General features: G+C 42.4%; 1 protein-coding gene and 2 long non-coding RNA genes across 10 annotated transcripts in view; all 3 read left to right on the forward strand.

Annotated features, from left to right (window-relative positions):
- Positions 1-466: 466 nt before the first annotated feature.
- Positions 467-9,449, forward strand: LOC132074897 (uncharacterized). 3 transcript variants are annotated; one of them, XR_009418663.1, is made up of 6 exons: positions 467-548; positions 2,443-2,527; positions 4,263-4,388; positions 4,744-4,863; positions 5,222-5,328; positions 8,888-9,449. It is a non-coding gene; the product is annotated as an uncharacterized LOC132074897 (long non-coding RNA). The 3 variants fall into 3 exon arrangements; XR_009418664.1 differs by having other exon boundaries at positions 5,269-5,328; XR_009418665.1 differs by lacking the exon at positions 8,888-9,449 and adding an exon at positions 7,348-8,870.
- An 11,115-nt stretch (positions 9,450-20,564) lies between these two features.
- Positions 20,565-22,485, forward strand: LOC132074174 (uncharacterized). Its single transcript, XR_009418593.1, has 3 exons — positions 20,565-20,652; positions 22,148-22,194; positions 22,301-22,485. It is a non-coding gene; the product is annotated as an uncharacterized LOC132074174 (long non-coding RNA).
- A 614-nt stretch (positions 22,486-23,099) lies between these two features.
- The window catches only part of MICAL2 (microtubule associated monooxygenase, calponin and LIM domain containing 2), a 76,006-nt gene continuing 75,630 nt past the window's right edge, over positions 23,100-23,475 (forward strand). For all 6 annotated transcript variants that reach the window (XR_009418591.1, XM_059473701.1, XM_059473703.1 and 3 more), the window contains exon 1: positions 23,100-23,176. The gene's annotated coding sequence lies outside the window, so the exon portion shown is untranslated. The remainder of the gene's footprint in view (positions 23,177-23,475) is intronic.

The following is a 23,475-nucleotide window of genomic DNA, read 5'->3' on the forward strand; positions in this document are numbered from 1 at the left end:
TTTCCCTCCACAGCAGCTCTGCAGGGAACTGGGCAGATCACTGAAATCCTCACAGAACCCTTGTTCTCCTCTGCACAGAGCCTTGCATGTGCCTTACAGCAATGGCCTGGGATGCAGCAAGGAGGAAAGGCAGCATCAACACTGCTGGCTCTCAGATCCACATGGACAGGGAGGTACAAGAGCAGTGCCTGCTTCAGCTCTGGCTCTGCTTTGGCTGCTCAGCCTGGGCTGTGTGGCTGCAGCAGGGAACAGAGGGTGGCCGCCTGTTGTAGTAGGAGTCCTAGTAAAATATCTGTATTGTATTTGAATATCTGTATTGTATTTGAATATCTGTATATAGGCCTTGCCCTGATAAGCCCCGGTTGTTCTTGATGGGCTGCAGCTGTGATGTCCCTAATTGGGCTGCAGCTGTAGCCAGTGAAGATAACTGTGATAAAAGGGGGTGGGCTTGGCCAGTCAGGGAGAGCCTGGAAGGAGTCCTGACTAAGAAGCAGTAATAAGCAGAGGAAGTCTGTGCAGAACTGCCCCCAAGGAATATTGCCAAGAAGGTACGAGACTTTAGAAATATGATTGTGACAGTATGGGACTCTAGAAATATGAAATATAACAGCCTGTCCTTGTGTGCATGCCCAGCCAGACAGCTGGAACCAAGAGTGTGGGGGTGCCAGTTGTGGGTTTCTCTGGGTCTGAAGGCACTTGAGACAGTAATTCATGTTCAGACTCAGGTGTTTGTTATTTCTTATCAGTGAAACAGTCTCACTACTGTGAGCTCAGCAGCTTTTCATTAGAAGGCACAAAATGGCCAACAATCTCTTGGTACAAGGGCTTTTAAGACTAAACTATCCAGTTAAGAACTGACACCTGGATTATTTTCCCTTTTAACCCAATAACTGATCCCAAAGAGCTGCAATGGGGACTTTCCTGCCCAATCACAAAATGCCACCCAAACCCATGGAGAAGGAGGAAGAAGAAGCATGAAGAAGAAACCCAGGATGACACCCTGTGCCCTCCATTTTGCTTCCATTCACAACACACTAAAAATCCCAAACCCTCCATTTCTCACCCAGTGATACACCCACACTGCTCTCTACAATCTATTTCACCCTTTTGTGGATTCCAGTCTATCTTGAAGTCTGGGAAACTTTCTCCATGGATGAGGGTCAGAGTCAGTGCTGCCCTGGGGGTCAGGGCACCCAGAGCAGACAGGGAAATATTCCCTGTGGTGCCCTGGGCTTCCACACAAGATAAACTGTACCACGGATGGAACTTCTCAAGCTCCCTACCTGCTTAGTTAAATGAGCTTTTGCTTTTCCTGCAGGCCAACAAATAGTTTCTTTTTTTCCTTTTGATGTCTCAGGACTCTGTTTTATACCCTGCCTGCCTTCCCTTAATTCCTTTTGATAAAAGAGCCTTTTATCATGCCTGCTAAAATTGTTGGATAGGTCTATTAGCCATGCCAGGATGAAAATAAATAAGCAGCTTTTTTAAACCCCCTGCATCAGTTCATTTTTCCGTGTTTTGTCAATGGATTTTCACAATGTCATGGGAGTGTCATGATTTTTGGTGGTCTGTTTTTTGTTGAGCTACAGCTTCTGGATTTTTTTAACTTAAAAATAAATATGAAAATACCTTACCTATTAAGCTGTGGTTGCTGAAAAGCACTTAATAACCTGCTCAGTTTTATGTGAAAAGCAAATTACAGGCACATTTATTATCAGAAAGCCTCAGACAAGGGCCATGATTATCAAATGCTTGGGATCAATGATATTTAATGCACATATTTTCTTGTTGTTTGTTAGCAGGCAAGCAACAAGATAGGATTACTGAAACATTCTGGATTAGGAATTTAATGACTATTTAGACATATTTACTGACTGTGCTGTCTTAGGCACATGGTAGTTTTCAACATATCTAGAAATGTAACTAATAATTTGGCCAATTATTATAAAAATTAAATGTATTTATGGGCTGGTCAGATGATCTCCTGCTTATGAGTTTTTCTAAACCAGGAATATCAGAGCTACTTAATGAGTGTGGCCTTTAGTTACTTGGAAACACCTACAATGAACACAGTATTTTAAAGAATGACTGGAAAAAAATAGGATTTGTATAGCTTTTTAAAAATAAATTTTTTTATTAGCTATAGAATAGTAAAAAAACCCCTCAACACTTCAAGGTTTTACTTGGAAAAGGGTTTTAATTTTTTCTTCCAAACTGTTGGGTGGCTTGAAAACAGCAGCCTATTTTTATACCCTATCACCTTTCTTTTACACAAATAACTTTGCACTCAAGTTGTCAGTTCTAACCTAATTAACACAGAATTCTGTGCAGTAAACAACAGTAACATATCCTTCTCTGCTGACAGAAGGTGTAGAAAGATGCTTCAATTAGTGCCTTGATTTTTCACTTGTCTAAACTAAATTTTGGAAACTTTTTTGACAGACTGGGAAAGAACTACTATAGACCTTCAGTCTGCAAGGAATTAAGTACCTATGGGAACTTGAAGAATAAGATGTAATTTAGCAAGGTCAGTTCTTTTATTATATTATGACTTTTTGTTATTTTAGCCTCTGCTCCTGTATTTCTGGCTCGTGCAGCTTTTCAAGACCTTAGGATTGAAGCTTTTAATAAGCTACTTTGATGTGAAGGCTTGTTGAAAACCTTGAATTTTGCACCAAACCTCCTGTAATGAGAGAGGGGGAATTTTATTTGTTTATCAGGACTGGAATCAGTACAGAAGCAAGCACAGAGGACACATTAGCTGTGAACCTGCTGTGGGAGCAGGGACATGCTGCTGTAAAACAGTTTTGATTTCATCAGCTGAGTTTTACTGTGTCTCTGCAGCCTGTCAAAGCAGAGTTGGCTCATTGCACAAGGACTGGAAATGAGCTAAGGAGGACAGCAGGCAGTGATGTCCTCTGCAGAAACATCTGCCCCAAGTGTTCCCTCACCAGGGCAAGCACTTCTGCCTTGTGATTTATCAAATAGATGATTTTATAAATAAAGGACAGAGTCTGAACTAAGTTAGATTCTTAATGACATGCTAAAGCTTGTTCCTTGATACTGCACTGTTCAGTACTTGAACAATCACACATTTTCTGACCAGCAGGAATTGATGAACTTACTGTTCATACTCTGGTCTTACCCAGTTTTTCTTCCTCTGGTATCTGAATCTTAATTGTGCACTGATCTACAAAACCAGCATTAATTACTGTTGGGCTTTTTTCCTGGTCTCATTTTTATTGCAGCAAAAAAGTAAAAAAAAATTAAAAAGTTATTTTCTTCCTATTTTGTTTCCAGAACACTTTTAATTTTTCTGTGAGTGTTTATTCTCCCTGTGAGAGAAGATGCATAAGCAACAGGGCAGAGGCTTTCTAATGACAAACACGTGCCTAAACACAGCAGGGCTGTAGCAGATCCCCAGGCAGAAATATCCATGGAAAATTTGATACATTTTTCAATTATCCAATATCAAATCTAGCAGTGACTAAACAAATACTTCTCACCTGACACATCTGTAATCTGCCCAATTTTTTAGAATATATTTTTTTTTCTTCTGCTCAGTTTCCTCCTCCCTCCCACAATAACCACACAAAACTTGTTCAAGAAATGCAACTATTTTCCCTTAAATTAAACTTCCAGTGCTTTACACAGAAGGCAAGAGGTCAAATCCACAGCCAGAATTTTTCAGGTGGTAAGGAAGCTCAGCTGAGGGCTGCAAGCACTCATTGCTCAGCTTTTAAATTAGAGAGCAGCTTCTCTCTTTCAGCTCTCCTATTTCTAGTGTTATCTTGATGGCTGTTGCAGGTAAAAGCCTCACAGCATTTGTATGCTGAGGTGTCCAGTTTGGAGGATGAAGGTTGAAAAAAAGAAAGCTTAGCAACAAAAGTGGTAAAACTCTAAAATAGGCATGGGGTCAGGGCAAAGTGCAGAATATTTGTGTCAGGAGAAAGGGACTGGGCTATAGCAGTCTATCTCTTGCAGATTTACTTAGCTTTGCATGCTGATTAAAATCCTTTGAGGCTGATAGGAGTGAATATTTGTGGGTGAATTTAAGCTGATATCTAAGGCTTGAAATGCTGCCTTCCTAATAGTCAGGATCTCTCAGCAGCCACCCTGAATTTTCCTCATTTCTGCAGTATCCTTGATGGATATAACCAAAGTTGGAATTTGTTGAATTTTCCAGTTCTGACCCAGTTCCTCCAACATCCCTTTTAACCACTCACATGATAAAATTATTTGCAAATGTTAAATCTTTGCAGGATTACGATCTAAGGGAGTATTAGAGCCTGATCCAGCTACTTCAGAGGCCTGCCCTAGATTTTGGTGATCAGTGTACCAGAGCCATACTAAGGGGATTAGAATGCTGCCTTCAGTGCTTGCTGAAGGTAAGGTTTGCCCAGTGTCTGACACATCCAGGGCACATTATGTGGAGCAGCTCACCCTGCTGGGGCTGGCACCCCTCTGATGGGTTCCAGTGGCTCCAGCAGCCTTCTCTTTGTTTATGCTTCCATCGTCCAAATGCTTAGCAGTGTAAATATTTCCTCTCTGTGGCTGCACACACACACACAGATGGATTTACTTATCCAGGCTGTGTCTTGGAGAGGTGTCCGGGGTTTGCCAGTGCCTGTGTGACACAAGTGGGTCACCTGCTGCAGTGACAGCATCACCTCCATCCACCTGCATCCTTTCACTTCACCTCCCTGCTTCCCTTTTCAGGAGAAACTCCCCTTTGTTTCGCAGGTGTGGCAAGCAGAGCTGGGGAAGTGATACAGGGAGAGATTTGGCTCTTTTTTCTTTCACCTGATAGCAGGAGATACAGCCAACAGTGAGAGAGGGGTGCCCTGAAGGTCCAAGAACCAGGTGATTGAAAACTAGGCAAAAAAAGGCCTCCCAAATCTCTTTTTCTTGTGGTGAATCCTTTTTTTGTTTTTGTGTTGTAAATCTGCTATTGCACCAGAGAGGCTGGAGGCCTGTTGCCCTGATTTTTTAAGTTTTTCTAAGCCTTCTGATCTTTACATTTTTGTAACAAACTTTTTCACACACTTTATGTAAATAACTTGTTGTTTTGTATTCTTTTCTAGAAAAAGAGAAATTTGATGGGACTGTTGGTTTGTCCAGTGTCATTGGAGAGGTGGTACTGTCACCCTCCAATCCACTGTCACTTTTTAAAATCTATAAATAATAGAGTCAGAAATTAAAAATTCTCTTTTCACCTTAGAAGAGCTGCATGTCCACATAGTGTTATTTTGTGTCCTGTACTGACAGAGGCCCAGAAAAGGAAAGCAGCGAGCCAGACTGAAAGACTTTATGTGCAGGAAAAAAAAGGTATTTCTTTTTCCCCATCTGATTTGCCACTTGTTTCAGACCTACAGAAATGTTGTCTTGTCTGATGTGATGATAGCCCTGTTGTGATGTGTTATATGGTGTGCATGTGTACCCAAGCACTTTCACACCCATCTCAAACACACATTACTTCTGCTAATAGCACTAAGGGAAAAAAAACCCCTTTCATCACTTCTCTTTTGTGGTCAGGGTCTGTGATGTAGCTGTGTAGCATATGGGCATGAAAACTCTGTGGCAGCCAGAATCCCAGTTCCCTTGCCAGACCTCGGTGTCTAGTTTAAGCATTCTTCCTTCCTCATTATGTTACATCATAAGGAACAAATGATATTAACTGGTGTAAAATAATCATTCTTGCATAATACCTTTATCTTTCATCTTGGATTTCAAAGCACTTTACAATCATTAATCTTTACCTCTTAACCCTCTAATCACATGAGTAAAGCCTTCCTCACAGAGAAGAAACATTTCTAAATACTTTTACATCCTGTAGAAGGTGAGAGGAGAAGCCAAGTTTACTCAGACAGGAACTGGGATTAGAACTCGGTGCATCTGCTGTCCTTGAGCATTTTTCTTCCTTTCAAATGTATCTACAGATCCAAAAGACCAAATAAATATTGACATGTAGGTGGTTTTGGTGCATATCTGAAACCTGATGCTGCTGGGGTTAAATTTAGGATCTCCAGCTGACACAGCTCTGTTGCTGTGCAGAGACATCATTCTGTCGTGTCATGTGTGTCACCACAGCTGTCTTGGCCTGGTGATACTAATTCCTTAAAACAGCTAAAATTACTTCTTCTGAACTATAAACACTTAAACCTGAACATTGAGTCGTGGACTTGAAAAGAATCAGGCCCCAGACTGTGTTTAGCTTCTGTTCTGTGTTCTGAGTAATCAAACAGTCTCAAGTTGTGCCAAGGGAGATACAGGTTGGATATTAGGAAAAAGTATTTTACATAAGGGTGATAAAGTTCTGGAATGGCTGCCCAGGGAGGTGGTGCAGTCCCCATCCCTGGATGTGTTTAACAAAGCCTGGATGTGGCACTGGGTGCCAGGGTTCAGCTGAGGGGTTGGGGCTGGGTTGGACTGGATGATCTTGAAGGTCTCTCCCAACCCAGTGATTCTGTGAATTTGCACAAAATGAACGTAGTTTGCTTGTCCCACAAACAGCTTTCTTCACAAGCTGGACTTTGTTCAATATGCCTTACCAGTTCTGGCCTATCCAGCAGTGTTTGGAACAAGAATAAGCCTTAACTAGATGAAGAATCTTCTCCCATGTGGATAACCAGCGACCCCTAATCCACTCAATCATTCTGTGTAAATTATACAAACAAAATCTATCAATGGGACAAGAACAGAGCTTAACTCAGAACAAGTTGCAGAGTATCAACAGCAAGTTACTGGAAGATTTAAATTCTTCAAAAAACATAAAACATCACTGTGACTTTTCAAAGTCAAACATTATTTGTCGTGTTCTGTGTGCTGATTTTGCCCTGATTAGTGTTGCACTCATTTTTGTTCAAGGGTGAATGGGCTTAGGGCCAGTGTAAATGTGGCCTTCCTGTGTGAGAACCAAGAGTGTCAACCCTGTGAATGAAATAATTTCTTCTAGCAGATGTAACTCTGCCACAGAAATCCACAATATCAGGTTTTGATCCCTGCATAGTTACTGTGTATGATCCAGTGCAGCCTTTCCCTATCTGCTTCTGCAAAGCCTTGGTCACCCTTGTGTTGGTTTCTGGTGACCAAAAGCTGCCTCTTTGATATGACATATCTTTAGAAGGAATAGGGTTGGCAACAATTCATTGCCCAAAACCCAGCTGGCACTGAGGCCTTCTAAATATAACCACTTACTGAATTTACTGATTTTATTTTTTTTCTTTATATGGAATTACTTTTCAGCTACTGTACCCTTTTGGACTCGGGCTGTTGTGCTATTTTTTAATTTTCCCATTGAGGAACAGTATTTCAAGCATTTGAACATTTTCTTTTCACCACTTGTAGGAGAGTCCTAGGCTTTGACCCTGTCAGCACCTGAGATGTTTTGAAACTTGCCCACACCTTTATTTACCTCAGGCTGGATTACTGTGAGCCCTGCCAGACTTCCTGCTCAGACACTGCTGTTAGAAGGTTTTACTACAGTCAACACAGTGAGAGCAGAAATTTATAGTATTTTTTAATTTTCCAGTCACTTCATTATTGATTCTTTGCACTGTGTGATGACATGCCCCTCTTGTAATTCATTTTATACACAAAACCATATTTTCAGCTTTGATTGTAGTCCAATACTTCAGGGGTATATCTGGGATGATTAAAGAATTCTTTGACCAAGTAGCATTTTTACTGAATTGTAAAAACGGATAAAATGGACTAAAACCAGATGATATACCAGTATTTTAACTGGGAAAAGGGACTTCAGAATAGTTACTTTAAGACTGCCAAAGGCAAAGTCAGACCAAATTCAAGACAGTTTGCAAAAAGAAAAAGAAAATAAATAATTGATGGTGCCATAAACAGCATCAGTTGACTGTTTTATGGGTGATAGAGCTTGACAATGGACATGTAACATGTAAGTGTGGCTTATAAACACACCTATGATTATTGAATATATTATTAAATTGTCCTTAGAAAATTCTGACTTAAAAAAAAAAAAAAAGAGAGAGAGAAATGCAGTGTTGAATACCTGGTTAAATGATAGTAAAGGCAAGGAGACTGTCAGCTCCATAACCAAGCAGAAGAAACACCCTAAATCTGGAAGTAGGAACTAGATAAGTTCAAGCTACAAATAACCTACAGCAGCAGGAGTTTTTTTGTTCTGAGGCAAGCTAGCTCTTGCTGCAATTTCTTCTTCTGCAATTTCAGAAGCTTCTTTAATATTTCAGCCTTTTTAATTAAGGCAAAAATACTTGTAAAAGGGGTACTATAATGCTATATACAGAAAGAACATAGTTAAAAATTGACAACTGGCGTTAGACAGGAAATCAAATTAAGATAAAGTTCCTCAGGTACTCATTTATTTATGTATCTTCCTCTGAGTCCTATTTTCCTTCTGATTATCAGTAATCTCTGCTATCAGGGGTATATTCAACCTGTATTGAACTGGTAGAACACATGGCTCCATTCCTGCTATTTGCTGTCTCAAACACATACATAAAACAATTCACAGAGAACTTTATCAGGACTGGCAAGGTAGTGAATTGTTTTAAAATAATCCATCACTCTGAGTATTTTAATGTCCAGTTTCAGCAAATGGCATGGCTTGAGATGCTCCATTTACTTTGCATGACAACTGCATCACTATTGGATAAGGTGCTGCACTTGGGGCAGCAGCAGCCCCCAGCCAAAGGCCATAACTGAGCTCAGAAATCATTCAGCCTCTCCTCTCTGCAGCCTCACCTTTTTGTCATGTGTGTTTGTGGCGTTTGTGCTCCTTTTGGAACTATTTCTGGCATAATTGACAGATCCTTGCTTCTTAAGCGCTCTTAACTGAGGGCCAGCTGATATCTTGCTCCTTGGTGAGGGGTTTAATTGTTCTGTCTGGCAGGAAATATTGATCAACAGCAGTTCTTAATTTGCCTGGTCCCAATGAAGTTTGCTTCTGTGATCTCCCAGGAATGGTGCACAGAATCCCCTGTGGAGGGGGTGTGACCAACCTGAACTCAGGCAGGTTTGCTCTTGGCATCCACATCCAAACTCATCATAGCAGGGCACGGGGAAAGGGCAGAGGAGAAACTAGACAAGTTACCCTGCACAGAAGAGGTGAAGGACTTTTTAAGAACACCAGAGAAACAGGGGCCTTGGAAAGTAACACTGACGCCCAATGTTACTTTTTGTTCTGCACACAACTTATTTTGCTCCATCTAATCTGAAAAATGCAGTTGTATAATGACTTTTTGTTAAATAAAAGGTACACTGTTGAACTGTTTAATTATACTTTGGCTTGTATTTCCAAATCATTATTTTCTAAGAAGTTTAAAGTAGATGGAGTTTTCCAAGGTCTCTCTTTAATTATTTCACCTATGTTTACTTGGGGAGTTTTCTTTTAATCCAATTTCCTCCCTCTTTCCCCCTTCTTTGCCTCTTCCCTCTCTGTTGCAGAACGCAGCACAGGCATTCAGACTTGGGCAGCTGTCCAAATCTATTTTGAAACAAAATTTTAAATCAAAACTTCTTGCAGCTCTGGGGCGAGGGTCACGTGTGCTTGCCCTGGGTCTTGTGATGGTGTTGCAGACCCATCTCTCTGTCCACTCCCAGTAAACATGTGCACCATGTCAAGCTATAAAAATGTTATTTTTCAGAAGAATTCAGGGTGACCTTGTCCCATACAGGACAAGAACTTGGGCTTGGAAAAAAAGAGGGACAATGGGTATATATTACCTAAGAAACATAAATTTTTCCTAATTAAGAGAAAAGACTTAGCAAAGCATGTCTGGAGTTAATGAGCAGTTTCATTATTGCCATAAAAATATCGCTGGGTATCTGAGGCAGGAAACTGGAAGCTGAAATGCCAAGAAGAGATGGGAGAAGCCACAGCATTCTGAAGGCAGTGAGACACACACTTTGTAAGAGCAAGTTCATTGCTCACACGTGTCAGTTTTCCATCCTGAACCCCCAGTGAGCACTGCTGGTGCTTGGGACAAAGCTTGGAGCAGACATAGGTGGTACCACATCAGAAACTGCACTTGGAGCTGAAAACGTGCGGGTATTTTGATTTTCCCCTGATGTTTCCACGGCAGTTATCCCTGCATGCTTTCCATGTGCTCTGGAGCTCTGCTTTGGTGCAGGCAGTGAGAGCAGCCCCTGCAGATGAAAGAGCAGCAGTGATAGGGCTGGAATGTGCCCTGGGCCGTTTTTCACCGTGACATTGTCAGCCTGACAGCGACACCCCATCCTTATTTATCCCACGGCTTCTGGCACCAAAGCACGGATGGGGCACCCAAGCCATGCCAGCCATAGGCCCACAAATGGCCTGTCAACACCCTCAATGTGAATTTAGCTCAGTTAATGTGGAAAAGGCTTAATTTCAAAACCTCGTTGTGGAAAAGGTTTAATTTCAAAACCTCAATGTGGAAAAAGTTTCGTTTCAAACTCCCTCTCTCATTTGTAGCTGTTTACCACATTCCTCTGCCACTTCCAACCTGTTTTAAGGATCTGCCTGAAAAAAAAAAAAAAAAAACCACAGTGGCATTAGAGAAAGGCTGTTTAATCTCTCTGAAAAAAGCAAACCTAAATAAATTGAAGTAGGTATCAAATGCAGGTAATTCTCTAGCTGTGAATCATATGTGCTCTTCTGTTTAACAGGCCATGATCTCATAAACTCTGAGACATGACTCAGGTTCCAAAGGGTCAGGAATATTCTGGGGTTTTTTAGATTAGGACAAGACTTGCAGGTGATGCTCTCTTTAAGCTAAATGGCTGAAATGCCAGAAATGTGGTGCTTTTACATCTGGACAAAAGGAAACACTTTTTCAGCTGTGGAGTGTGGAAGAACTTCTGTGGTTGTAGCCGTGATGAATCATGCAGATTGCAGCTATGCATCAGTTCTTGTTTTAGGATGGAACTCCATCCTGTTTTTGATAATGTTCCTGCTCTTGAAAGGAGAATTGAGAATGCTTCTGCTCTGTGTTCCAGTTCCATCTCCAATTTTTTTGCAGATTAGTGTGCTGGAGGCGGTTTATGGATTATTTAAATAGTGTTCACTTTTGTACATGGAAAATGTAGCAACATCTCTCATATTCTAGAGCTTAAAAATTAGCAGTGAATTAGTAAATAAGCTGAAAATCACAATTTTAACCAGTTGTAACTCCAATATAGTTTCTTATGCAAGCTAAAAGTATAAAGTGCTTCTTCATAATAATGCCCACCACAGCCCAAAGAAGAGCAGTGGGAGACTTGTCCATGTCAGTTTTTGGCCATTACTTTTGAAATATAATACAGTGGTAGAGTAATTACAGAGATAGAAAGCATTTCACAGTGAATGAATGAACGAAATATCATTCTCGGAGAACAAGCACCTAAGTGCTCCCAAATGACAAGGTGAACCATTTCTAACATGTACCTTAAAAAAAAAAAAAAATCCCAAAAGAATCAGTTTAAAGAGTATTTTGACTCATCAGTCAAGTTTTGAGCATGTTCCTGATTTTCTCCCTAGTTTTGAATCCCATGTTTGGGAAGTGACTGGACTGATTGGCTGAGTCATTTTCTGGTGTCTGAACAGGAAACATACTGCAAAAGGCTTAGGGGGGTTATAAATAGAACATGTTCTGAGGGAAAATTGTTTCTCAGAGAGCAAAGTCTCTTGCTACATGACTGCACAGACATACCACCAGTATTCTTAATGAAAATTTTCCTGTTTTTTTTTTTTTAATTTAGATTGCTTTAATTACTTAACACTATTTATTACATCTTAATTTTATTTAGATGAGTGTGTAGGGAGAGCAATCACTTTATAACTTAAAATTAAACTTCCTTCATAGCAGTTCTTTTGTTTTCAGGGCCTCTGCTTTTAATTCCAAGAACATGTATTTCTTTAAACTTGTTAAAGTGACAAAATCCTGATTTCCTGTGCACTTCCTATGGGCTTTCTTTTGTGACACAGTCTGGAAATGTCACAGGAACAGAGAGAGCAGAAATGGGACATAAGCTAGATATTCCTGTGTTAATTTAACTTCTGCCATTGGCCAGCCAGGGAGTCACAGGAGACCAGTTTTCCTATCATTTCCTAGAGCTCTGATTTATCTTCTAGAAAGGAGATAACATTGTTCTTCTGGAAAGGTGGGATAGCAACTATTCCTCCATTTCAGAATGCTGAATACAAAGAATGACAGGACACTGGGTGCTTCCCCTGAAGCTAGTGACTGCCCACAAACCCAGAAAGAGGTTTTTCACTCTTTTCCATCCAGCAGCAATTTTAGGGTGCCTATCTGGTCATATTGCAGTGTAATTTACTGACAAATGGATCACTTGACTGGAAAGATCAGTTCTGTCATTGTTTAAAAAGGAGCTATGCTGTTAACACAGGCAAAGTACACTGTGGACAAGTAATGGAAATAAAATCCAAGTCCCATAATTTACAGCTGGATGCAAAGCTAACCCAAAGCCAGTAGGAGTCTTTCCACTGACTTCATTAAACTTTGCATTTTTGTGCTCAGCAGTGCTGGTAACAGAGCCCAGCCAGGCCCTGGGAGATGCTCCAAGGCCTTGTTCTCAGCTGACCCCTTTGGCCAGAGCTATTAGGGTGAAACTGGGGCTGCACACACTATCAGGGGCAGGCAAAATGACAGTCTGGAACAAAAAGTACTGCAGAAATGCTAAACCACAAGCACCTACACATTTAGAAGTAATGACATGCAGACATTAGTTTAGTTTCAGATGCTTATTGGTGCTTTGCAGACTAACGTTTCAAGCCAAACTGAAGGCGAGACCTGGCAAGTTTCCAAAGTCTGGATATGTTGTGAAATAAAAAATACAAAAATATAAATCTTCTCTCCGTGAGCACCCAGCAAAAATCCTAACACTGTGCACTAGGAAAAATGTCCTGCTCTGTCACTGCCTGGAGTAAATGACAAGAGAAGTGGCATGAAGGAAACCAGCCCTTTAACTCAATTCATTAAAATGGGAGCCTGCTCAAAATGCAGAATTTTTTTTTGTTGTTTTTAATAAGGAAGTTTCATCTGTGAAGTTTCACAAGAAACCATTCTCTGAAACAGTCTTGGATAGCATTCCTATTGTATTGAAGTTCAATATGAATTATCCACGTACCACTAAACTTTTGTTTACCATCTGATAACAAATATTTGTCTCTGGGAGTGAAAGTAAAAGGCCATTGATCTCTTGATCCAGGAAGTAAATAGACCATTGGAATCTCTTGATCACCAGGAAGTAAATAAACCATTGGAATCCAGTGGAGATTTTTCAAACTGACTTTTTTTTTTTTTTAATTCTGAAAATGCCTTTTAATCTTTATCTTATCCATTGCTAACCAGTGTGTTGGTGAATGGATGATGGCAGATGGTATTTTGAAAGAGCAGCATGATTGCTGCTCATTAAGGAATTGCAAGGATGCAATACAGGGAGCTGAAAGGAGCACTCACACGCAGAAAGGAGCTTTTTGAGCTGTGCTGTTCCACAGGTCCATCCCACTCCCACGTATTGGGAACTGCAAATATTGCCAGAAAAAAAGGCACTTAAAGAAATGTCAGCTCTGTGAGCAAAGAGGAACAATCCCGGAGCCAGCTGATGGCCAGGGTTTCTGCTGAAGAGGATTTGCCCTGGGAATGAGGTATTGTTAGTGTTCATTTCAGTGGCTGAGGGAATGCACTTGTGCCCAGGCTTTGTTCCCTTCCCGAGTGCTGCTGCTGCCCTTCCAGGCACTTCTAAGTGGTTTTGCTCTCAGTGTGTTCAGGCTCTTCCTCTTCAGTGTTATTTCAGACTCTGGCTGTTGAGGAGCAGGAAGGGATGCCATCTGCCCTGCTGACAAATTTGCAGATGCACAAGACCTGGTTTTTTTTGTTTTTGTTTTTGTTTTTTTTTTTTTAATTAGAGAATACTCCTTTTTTTTAATGCTGGCACGAACACAAGAAAGCTACTGGCAGATGGTGCAAGCCTGAAAAGGTCTCGCCGTAAGCTCTGCTTGTTTGTTTGAAGTTGCCACCATGACATGTTTAAACACTAAATGGTGAAGTTCACACAAATATTTTGCAGGTTGTCAGGAACAATATTGCTGGTGCTGCCATCGTGTGCGCTGAGGCAGCCAGGGAAGGGAAAGGAGGCTGTTCAACAGGCCCTGCTGTCACCCTGGCAGCTGGTGACAACTTGTGGGCTGGCACGGCTCTGCCAAGCACTGAGCTAATGGCCAAGTGCTGGCAGGAGATGTGGTCCTGCATCCCTGGGGAGGCGGCATCCTCAGCATCCCCAAAACCACAGCAGGGAGAACGGCCATGGCCTCATCCCACACACGGTCCCAACGCTGTCAAACACTCACTAAAACCCCTGTTTGGCTGTGCCAGGGGGACTGGGGCACTGGCTTTTCCTCTTGTTAGCACTGCTGAAGGGCATTATCCCCATGGTATTTGCTGGCAGCCCCATGGCAGGAAGGAGGGATGAATCTGACTCCATGTTCTCAGAAGGCTAATTACTATTATTATTATTATTATTATTATTATTATTATTATTATTATTATATACATTATTATATACATTATTATATACTTTATTATATACTTTATTATATCAAAGAATGCTATACTAAACTACTAAACTAAAGAATACAGAAAGGATACTTACAGAAGGCTACAAAGATAATAATGAAAACTCCTGATTATCTCCAGAGCCCCGACACAGCTTGGTCCTGATTGGCCAAAGAGTGAAAACAACTCACAGCGGAATCCAATGGAACAATCACCTGTGGGTAAACAATCTCCAAACACATTGCATGTGTGAGCACAACACAGGAGAAGCAAATGAGATAAGAATTGTTTTCCTTTTCTCTGAGGCTTCTCAGCTTCCCGAGGAGAAAAGTCCTGGGCAAAGGGGTTTTTCAGAGAATGTGAATGTGACCATCCCTTCCTGAGCCCCTCTGAATGTGGCGAGGGGTTCTGGCAGTGCTGGTGTCTGTGCACATCACCAAGGCAGCACTGAGCCTCCCTGGGAGTGGGGATGTTATGTAAACCTTCCCCACAGGGTGATGGAAAACTGACAATGCTGGCAGGGGGCCAGTTTAACTGGGAAACTGAAGTTGACTAAGCTTGAATAACTTAATTCTCCCACAAGGTTAAACAGGTAAATTGCTTCAGGCCCCATTCAAGAAACCAGGGATGAAAGGGTGGAAGCAGAAACAAGCTGCTCTTTTTTTTTCCTTTTCTTTTTTTTTTCCCTGTGATCAGATAAGAAAGAGAAATCTTCAGTGCTGCTGTAGCTGGATAGAAAATTAAAAAAGAAAAAAGACTGGAGTTGCAGTGAGTAGTTAAAAAGCAATTAAACTTTGAAGAGCATATTCTTGAGTAGCAGGTTGAGAACATGGCTGTATTTTTACCCAGCAAGAAATGCAATCTTTTGAGGATAATTTTCCTAAGTTTAAGGTAGTGATTAGAGACCTCTAGCTCTCAATTTTATAGCACCAAGTTTGGGGAAAAGTCTCTTCTGTGTGTGTACTATGGGCAGCCTGGCAGTGCCAGGAATACCTTCAGGTTTAGCAGTTGTGTTGCTGCACTGCCACTTGTTGTTATATTTTCTTTCTTTTGTTTTTTTTTCTCTTTTTTGGCCATGAGCAGGTTCAGATGACAAGTTGGTTTCTGGTCTAAATGAGCATAGCGTTGATTCCAGTGAAATGTAAGAGGCTGGATTAATTTTCTCTCTTAACAATAAGGACAGTAGTGAAAAATATCAATATGCACATTTCCCTGGGCATACCCACTTAACCTCCTGGCCCATGAAAACTGACCAGTTTTGGACAAAATTCACACGTACAATTATTTGTAACATATTTAAATCATACTGAAACGCAAACCTATAGGTAAACCAAATTTTTATCATTATCAGCACTTCTTGCTGAAGTATGTTCAACTATAATGAGCAAAACTTTAGTGGAACCTGTAGGTCTCAGTTATTCCCCTCCTATTGACAGGATCCTCTGACCATAAATGGCATTAAATGTGCATAACTCTTGTATCTTAGCAACCTTATTTTTCAAACAAAGGGGGTTTGAATACATGTAGTTTATTAATTTTATGCTGTCAAGACAGACAATAATGTATAACAGACAAAACTCATGCCCAGCAGTTGCTGGTTGTTTTCTATTATCTCCATAGAGCAGGTCAGAAACATTTGTGTTAGATGATTTTTAAAAAAGAACATATCTTCTTCCTGGCCACTCCTTCCTGGCTGAGCATGAGAAGTGAGGTCACCTCTCCTCTAACACAGTGCAATAACAGCACAGTAAGTGATCAGTCACCAGAATGTCCCAAAGTAAACTCTGGCATTGCCAAAGAAAGTCCCTCAGTACCTCCTTCCCCAAGGTTCAGCACCAGCCTTGTAACAGAGCTTTGCTCATGTGTGTGAAATCACAGCAATTAAAGCAGCAATTTCAGTGGTTAACTTCAAAATGAAGACTCTGAGAGACTGGAAGGATGGCACTGAGAAGTGTTGTGGTTTCACCTTGAGTTAGGCAAGTATGTTTGAGTGTTCAGCTGAATGAGAAATGGTGATTTCCCTAAAATATCTCTGCATTCAGACTGATGGTCCTCCCTGGTTCAAACCCTCTGTCACTTTTCCATTAATGACACTCGGGGAAGTCTTTCTTTGTTCAGTAACACCCACAAAACATAAATAACATTTAATTAAATAAAGTCTCTGCTAAGATTTAATATGCTAAGATCAAAGCATGTGGAAAGTGATCTTTGTCTCTGACAGAAGCTTTCCCACAGACAAGAAATAATCTAGATTCTTGCTGACAACACATACAGAAAAGTTAATTTGTATTAAGAATACATTCACAGAATGTTCCCCTTACTCACTGACAGTCACATTCTAGGAACTGTTTCCACGCAGGTGTGTGAGTTGTTTCTATTTTTTGGGTTTGGTTGTTTTTATTTTTTTTTCTCACAAAATTTCCCCAACATGTCTCTCACAGAGCTCTGTTTTTCTCCAGATACAATCTGAACCCTCTCTGCCTGTTTTGCAATGTGACAATCCCTCAAGCAGCTGGTAGTCACTGGCTCATGCAGGTGTTTTAGCACCCCAGCAAGGCAGAATCTATTTCCCAGCTGCACATAGCCTGGAATCACTTGGCTTGGAAGAGTGTGCATTAACTTAAATTCCTTTATCACTTTATCACATCGAAGTTTCATTTTTCTCTGCAAAGCCTCAGTCTGAAATCAGGTATGGCCAAAGTGGGAGCACGTTTTCAGAGAAGGTGCTAGCACGGCAGTGCAGGAAGGAAATCTTATCAGCTTTGCTGAGCTCGGTGGGTTGGTTTTACAGAGAGTCGTTTGTCAGCACAATCCAAAGCAGCAATGCTGCAAGCACGGGCTGGGGAAATGAGGCCTGATCCAAAGCCTGCTGGAATCCATGCAAAACAACACCTAATTACTTGATCCTTTTCTCTCTGAAGTCAGTGAGATGTTGGCATTTATTTCAACAGAAGCAGCTCCATGGCTTTGATATCTCTCATGTATTTCTAAGTACTGACTTCTGCAAACCAAAGCAGAATCAAAAACTTCTTTTTTTATTCTTTTGAGCACACAAACCCAAGTGTCAGAAATGAAAATATTAAATATCTGTGGAATAAACTCTGATGACTTAACATTGATAAAATGAAGGCTTTTAGTGGTATTCCTAAGGGTAATTATAAAAACATATCCTTCTGAAAGACTAAATCTTTTAAGAGTTGACTAAAAGACTGGCTACAAGGAGGAAAGCAAAAGATGCAACTCTTTTTCATAATGGTTTATTCCACCCCTCATAATGTCCACCTTATTTGATTATCTGTCAAGTCTTCTCAAAATTCAAATACACTTTACAAGATTATATGTGCCCCATAAGAGGTTTAAAACTTCTTGGGGTTGTGACTGTTGCTTTTCAGAACTCAAAAAAAGTTTCCAGGATTTGTAATTACAGCATCACCAGAGCTGACATTATCCCTTAATGAAGTAAAATGACACTGAGACATGACTCCATTATAGGAATAAATATGGGACCATAATTTCATGCCTTACTAAAATTAAAGTTATCCTACAGATTCTAAGATTAATTTCTTCTGCCTTCAAAGAAGGAATTTTTTTTGATTCATGAGCTGAAGATTTTGAAGAGGCCGGTGCTGGCTAGCTGGTCTGTCTCTCTCTGAAATTGCATTTAGCAAAGTGTCTTAGGAAATGAATCAATTAATGCTGAATGATACCAGAAGCAAGAGATCATCCTGTGCCCAGATTTGGTGCATTATTAAAAATTTCACACCCTTTTTAGCCTCAGGGAGATATAGCCAGAAAAGGCCCAAAGAGTGAAATTTCCTAGATTTGTGTCAGTAACATGCATCAAACAAACATCACAGGAGGAAGGCAGGATGATGAAGGACCCATCCCCAAACTCTCCTAACAAATGAACTTGGAGCCTCCCGTGGGAAAAGGCTAGAAAATTAGCTGTGTGTGCTTCACAGGTATTTCTGTCTGCTTTTTTCTAATTAATCAAAGTGTTTTGAACTCTGCCTCAATAGACCTGTATAAATCTGTTAATGTGCTTGGAAACTTGAACACAACTGTTGTTTGGAAGGTGTCTCACACTGGAATAGTTCCTTTATATGCCAAGGGTATTATCTGATACACCCAGGACTGGGTAGGAAGGGCTATTTCCTGCACATGTGGTAAGAAAATCCAGCTATTCCAGGCCCCAGGAAAATTACATGCTCCCACATAAAGAATCCAGCTTCCTTTCCTTAGATCTGTTTTCTTTTCCTCACTCTATAAAGCAAAATTCCTTTAAAAGAACCACCCTAATGGCTTTCTATGTTGATACAAACCAAGCATTAATGAAGGAAGAGAACATGAAAATTTGTATTTAACTACTGATTCTCACCAGAGATGAGTACAATGAGCAACTTCAAAACAAGAGCAGGAAAATACCCATAGTCTTTCACATGATGCAGCAGAATGCCAAAGTTTCAGCCTCATAGGAGGGTTTTATCCTTATAACCCCCATAAGGGAAGGAAGGAATAGAGTGCTGTTATCTGCACCCTACAGATCACAAACTGATACATGATGAATTCTCCAAGTCATAAAGAAAAGAAATGATTGAGGAGGGAGCTCAGCGTGGTCTCCAGGGCACAGCCAGACCATCTCTCTTGTATGAAAAATTCAGTTAACTTTGAAGACACCCACAGTTCATCAGAAAGGATCAGACAAGTTGTTTGAATACCACAAAAAGGGTATTCAAACTGGATATTGTGCTGGATATGTAGATAAGAATCCATTTACAAGAATTTGAATAGACAAGCCTGCACATTTCAGGAAAGGGGGTGCTGCACATCACCAGCCACAGAGTGGGATCAATATCCTACAGCAGAGTTAGCAGCTGTATTTATACCAGCTAATAAGGCTGGATTGTTTTTTGTAAGGACCATTCTTACTCCTTTTTCCTCTCCTTTCAATGCAGAACAGGCTAGGATTGAACAAAACAATTACAAAGCAGCCACAATGTTAAAAAAAGGGTCAGGAACTTGGTCCTGGCAAGGTGAGGCTGTGCAGCACCTGGGGAAGCTGCTCTCTCCCTTTGTGCTTGTGTGTCCCTCACCTCCAAGGAGGGAGGGTGGGCTAGGATATCTCAGAGCCCCATGTAATGCCAGACTGGTGGCTCCTGATTAATGCTTTTTAGTCTAATCTTTTAACTGATGTGGGTTCATCTTAGCCCAGAGTGATTATCTCAGTTTGAGTATCTCACTTATGTTTTCCTTTGGAGAGAGGTAGGTGTGACTGTGAATAAAGAATTTCTTAATTCTGGTTAAGTAACATCTAATGAAACATAATTTTTAAAGATGGTTGTGATAATAGTTTAGTGTAAATGATACAGTCATCTTTCAGCCACTTTCAAAGATCAAACAGTGAAGGACAATGAGTAAATACACTAATTATAGTTAATAAACAGCAAGGTTCCCGCTGGTCTTCATGCAGCCCCTGATGATGCAGAAAAGCTTTGGAAGAACTTGGCAGGAAAGGGTTATCTTTTTATGGACTTACTAACTCTTTCTGAGGCATGGAGGGAAGAGGACAGTTGTGAAGGTGAAGACATGTGGGAGACCAGTGCTGCAAGCATCTTTCCTAACCAAAAAGGAACAGCTATCTTCAAGAAAGAGGTTTTGGAATATTTCCCAGTAGGGGCTAAAGTCTTTCAGACTTTATATTTCTGGGTTCTCTGACCCTCAGTGGTATAGCAGGAGTCCTAGTTGTATTGTATTGTACAGTTGAGAGCTGTGAAAATATATGTATTGTATAACTGTAAGTAGAATATGTAAAACCTGTCGCTGTAAGAAAAAGAAAAGGGGGAAATATAGTAGGAGTCCTAGTAAAATATCTGTATTGTATTTGAACATCTGTATATAGGCCTTGCCCTGGTAAGTCCCAGTTGCTCTTGATGGGCTGCAGCTGTGATGTCCCTAATTGGGCTGCAGCTGTAGCCAGTGAAGATAACTGTGATAAAAGGGGGTGGGCTTGGCAGTCAGGGGGAGCCTGGAAGAAGCCCTGACTAAGAAGCAGCAACAAGCAGGAGAAGAAGTCTGTGGGGGCAGCTGTGAAGAGCTGCCCCCAAGGAATATCACCGAGAAGGTACGAGACTTTAGAAACATGGTTGTGACAGTATGGGATGCTAGAAATATGAATACAACAACTGGTGAAAAGCTGTGGTACTTTGAGTCAAGGAGCTGTGACAACCATAAGAAAACACTGAGAGAGGGTATGGGACTCTAGCAATCTAACAACAACAGTGTGGGACTCTAGAAATATGAATATAACAAGTGGTGACCCTGATGTGATAGAGATATGCAGCCTGAGAGCTGTGGAAGATAGGACAGCTAGGAGCTGTGGCAGCCTGAGAGCTGTGAGAAATATGGCCTTTGAGTCAAGGAGTTGTGGAGGTACATGGCCTTTGAGTCATGGTGGGTTATATGTATTGTAATTGTATAATTGTTAAAAGAAAAGGGGGAAATTAAATGGTGGTGGCCATTGAAGCTTAGTGTGTATTGTATAGGTGGCCTTTGAGCCATAGTAAAATCTATGTATTGTATAAGTGGCCTTGCCCCAGTCCTAGTTGTTCTAGATGGGCTCCAGCTGTGATGTCCTTAATTGGGCAGCAGCTGTGGCTAGTGAAGATAACTGGGATAAAAGGGGGTGGGTTGGCTGGTCAGGGAGAGCCTTGGAGGAGCTCTGACAAAGAAGCAGGAGGAACACTGCTGTGAAGAGCTGCTTATGAAAAAACCACCCAGAAGGTTTGGGACTCTAGAAATATAATAACAACACAGTGGAAACTATAAAGACTTTGTAAAAATCATAGAAATATTATTTCTTTCATACACACATGCCCCTTTGATAACTACCGATCACTTTTTTTCCTGGAAGTTTGCCAAGAGTATTTTCTCATTCCTTGTTCTTGCCTTCCCCAAGGCTGCTAAAGAGGATAGTCTTTTAGATAACAGGGAAATAGTATGCACCATTATTTCTATATTCTTGCTTTTATCACTTGGAGGAGAAAGTACAGTTAATCTCCTGAAGTTAAATCAGCAGACAAACATATTGCAATTCAAAGTTAATCATTGAGTAAAACTTGGGTTCAGCCAAGCACAATGCAAAAAAACTAGAAGACAAATTTCAACCCAAATGAGAGATTTTCTACAACTAAATTCTCGCCTTAACATCGACAAATTATTTTAGAGAGCTGGCTAAACCACTTGGGTCACTAGAGAGTTTGTTATGTTCAGCTGTACAAGGACGAAAAGGGCCCCATTCACACTTGTTACCCAAAAAGCCGCTTCAGATTTGGCTGAGGTGAGAAAAGGGTCAGAGCTCAAGTCACGGCAGGCCAAGGGTCCCGCTGCCTTGCTCTGCCACAGCCTTCTGCAGCGCCTCTGAGGTGCAGTGACTGTGGGGGCATGTGTCAAAGTATTTATGGCTGGCTGAGGTTACCTATAAAGTGGGCCCGCTGGGGCTTTTGCCAAGCCTTTAGGTTGGCAGATATGGGCTTTAGCTCATTTTCCCTTTCTGCACTTCAAGTAATTCCTGATTATTTTCCTTTGTTCCTCTTTTATACAACCACATCTGCCGTCAGCAAGATGTTACTGTCGATGGGAATTGGGAGTTACAGCGCCAGCGCAGGTAGCTGATCTTGAACTTTCTCCCCAGTGCTTTTCTGTTTGCCTGCAGACCGAAACCTTCTTGAACATGCCGAATACGTGACAACCTTTATCCTTCTCAAAACCAGAACTTTAGCAGCCGAGAGGAAGCGCCCCGGGCTCCCACGCTGTCCCTCGCAGCGCTTCCCCTATGGCAGGTGGGGCCGCTTCGTCCCGCTCGGGGCCCGAAACCACTGGGACGGCTGCGGGAAACTGCCCCTCAGAAACAGCCCCGTGGAAACTGCCCCTCAGAAACAGCCCCGTGGAAACTGCCCCTCAGAAACAGCCCCGTGGAAACTGCCCCTCAGAAACAGCCCCGTGGAAACTGCCCCTCAGAAACAGCCCCGTGGAAACTGCCCCTCAGAAACAGCCCCGTGGAAACTGCCCCTCAGAAACAGCCCCGTGGAAACTGCCCCTCAGAAACAGCCCCGTGGAAACTGCCCCTCAGAAACAGCCCCGTGGAAACTGCCCCTCAGAAACAGCCCCGTGGAAACTGCCCCTCAGAAACAGCCCCGTGGAAACTGCCCCTCAGAAACAGCCCCGTGGAAACTGCCCCTCAGAAACAGCCCCGTGGAAACTGCCCCTCAGAAACAGCCCCGTGGAAACTGCCCCTCAGAAACAGCCCCGTGGAAACTGCCCCTCAGAAACAGCCCCGTGGAAACTGCCCCTCAGAAACAGCCCCGTGGAAACTGCCCCTCAGAAACAGCCCCGTGGAAACTGCCCCCAGAAACTGCCCCTCAGAAACAGCCCCGCTCGGGGCGGCGGGGGACGCACACCTTGCGCGGGGCTCAGCACGCTCCGCCCGACTCACCCAGGGCTGGGGCCGAGGCCGGGCAGGGCCAGGGCTGGGGCGGGCGGGCCGCGGGCCCCGCCCCGAGCCCGGCGAGCCGTGCCGAGGCAGCGCCGGCAGCATGAGGAGCGGCGGCGCCGCTGCAGCCGCTGGGTCTGCGGGACAGGCGCAGCAGGTGCGGCGGGGCCGGGCGGGGAGGGCAGCGGGGCACGGAGCGGGACCCGCGGGCTGGCGCCGGGCACGGGGGTCCGTCCGAGGGCGGGAGGGAGGGAGCGCCCCGAACCGGGCTCTGCTCCGCGGGCGGCGGCGCTCGGGGCCGGCCGGGCTGTGCCGTACCGTGCCGGGATGAGCCGGGCTGTGCCGTGCCCCCACCGGCGGGTCCGGGTGCGGCGCTCCGGGAGCCCTCCCGGACGGTGGCACCGCGCTGGCTCGGACGGCCACGCAGGAAAAGTCAAAATAATCTTTTCGCTCAGT

The sequence above is a fragment of the Ammospiza nelsoni genome, chromosome 6 (assembly GCF_027579445.1).
Source record: "Ammospiza nelsoni isolate bAmmNel1 chromosome 6, bAmmNel1.pri, whole genome shotgun sequence".
Taxonomy (NCBI): domain Eukaryota; kingdom Metazoa; phylum Chordata; class Aves; order Passeriformes; family Passerellidae; genus Ammospiza; species Ammospiza nelsoni.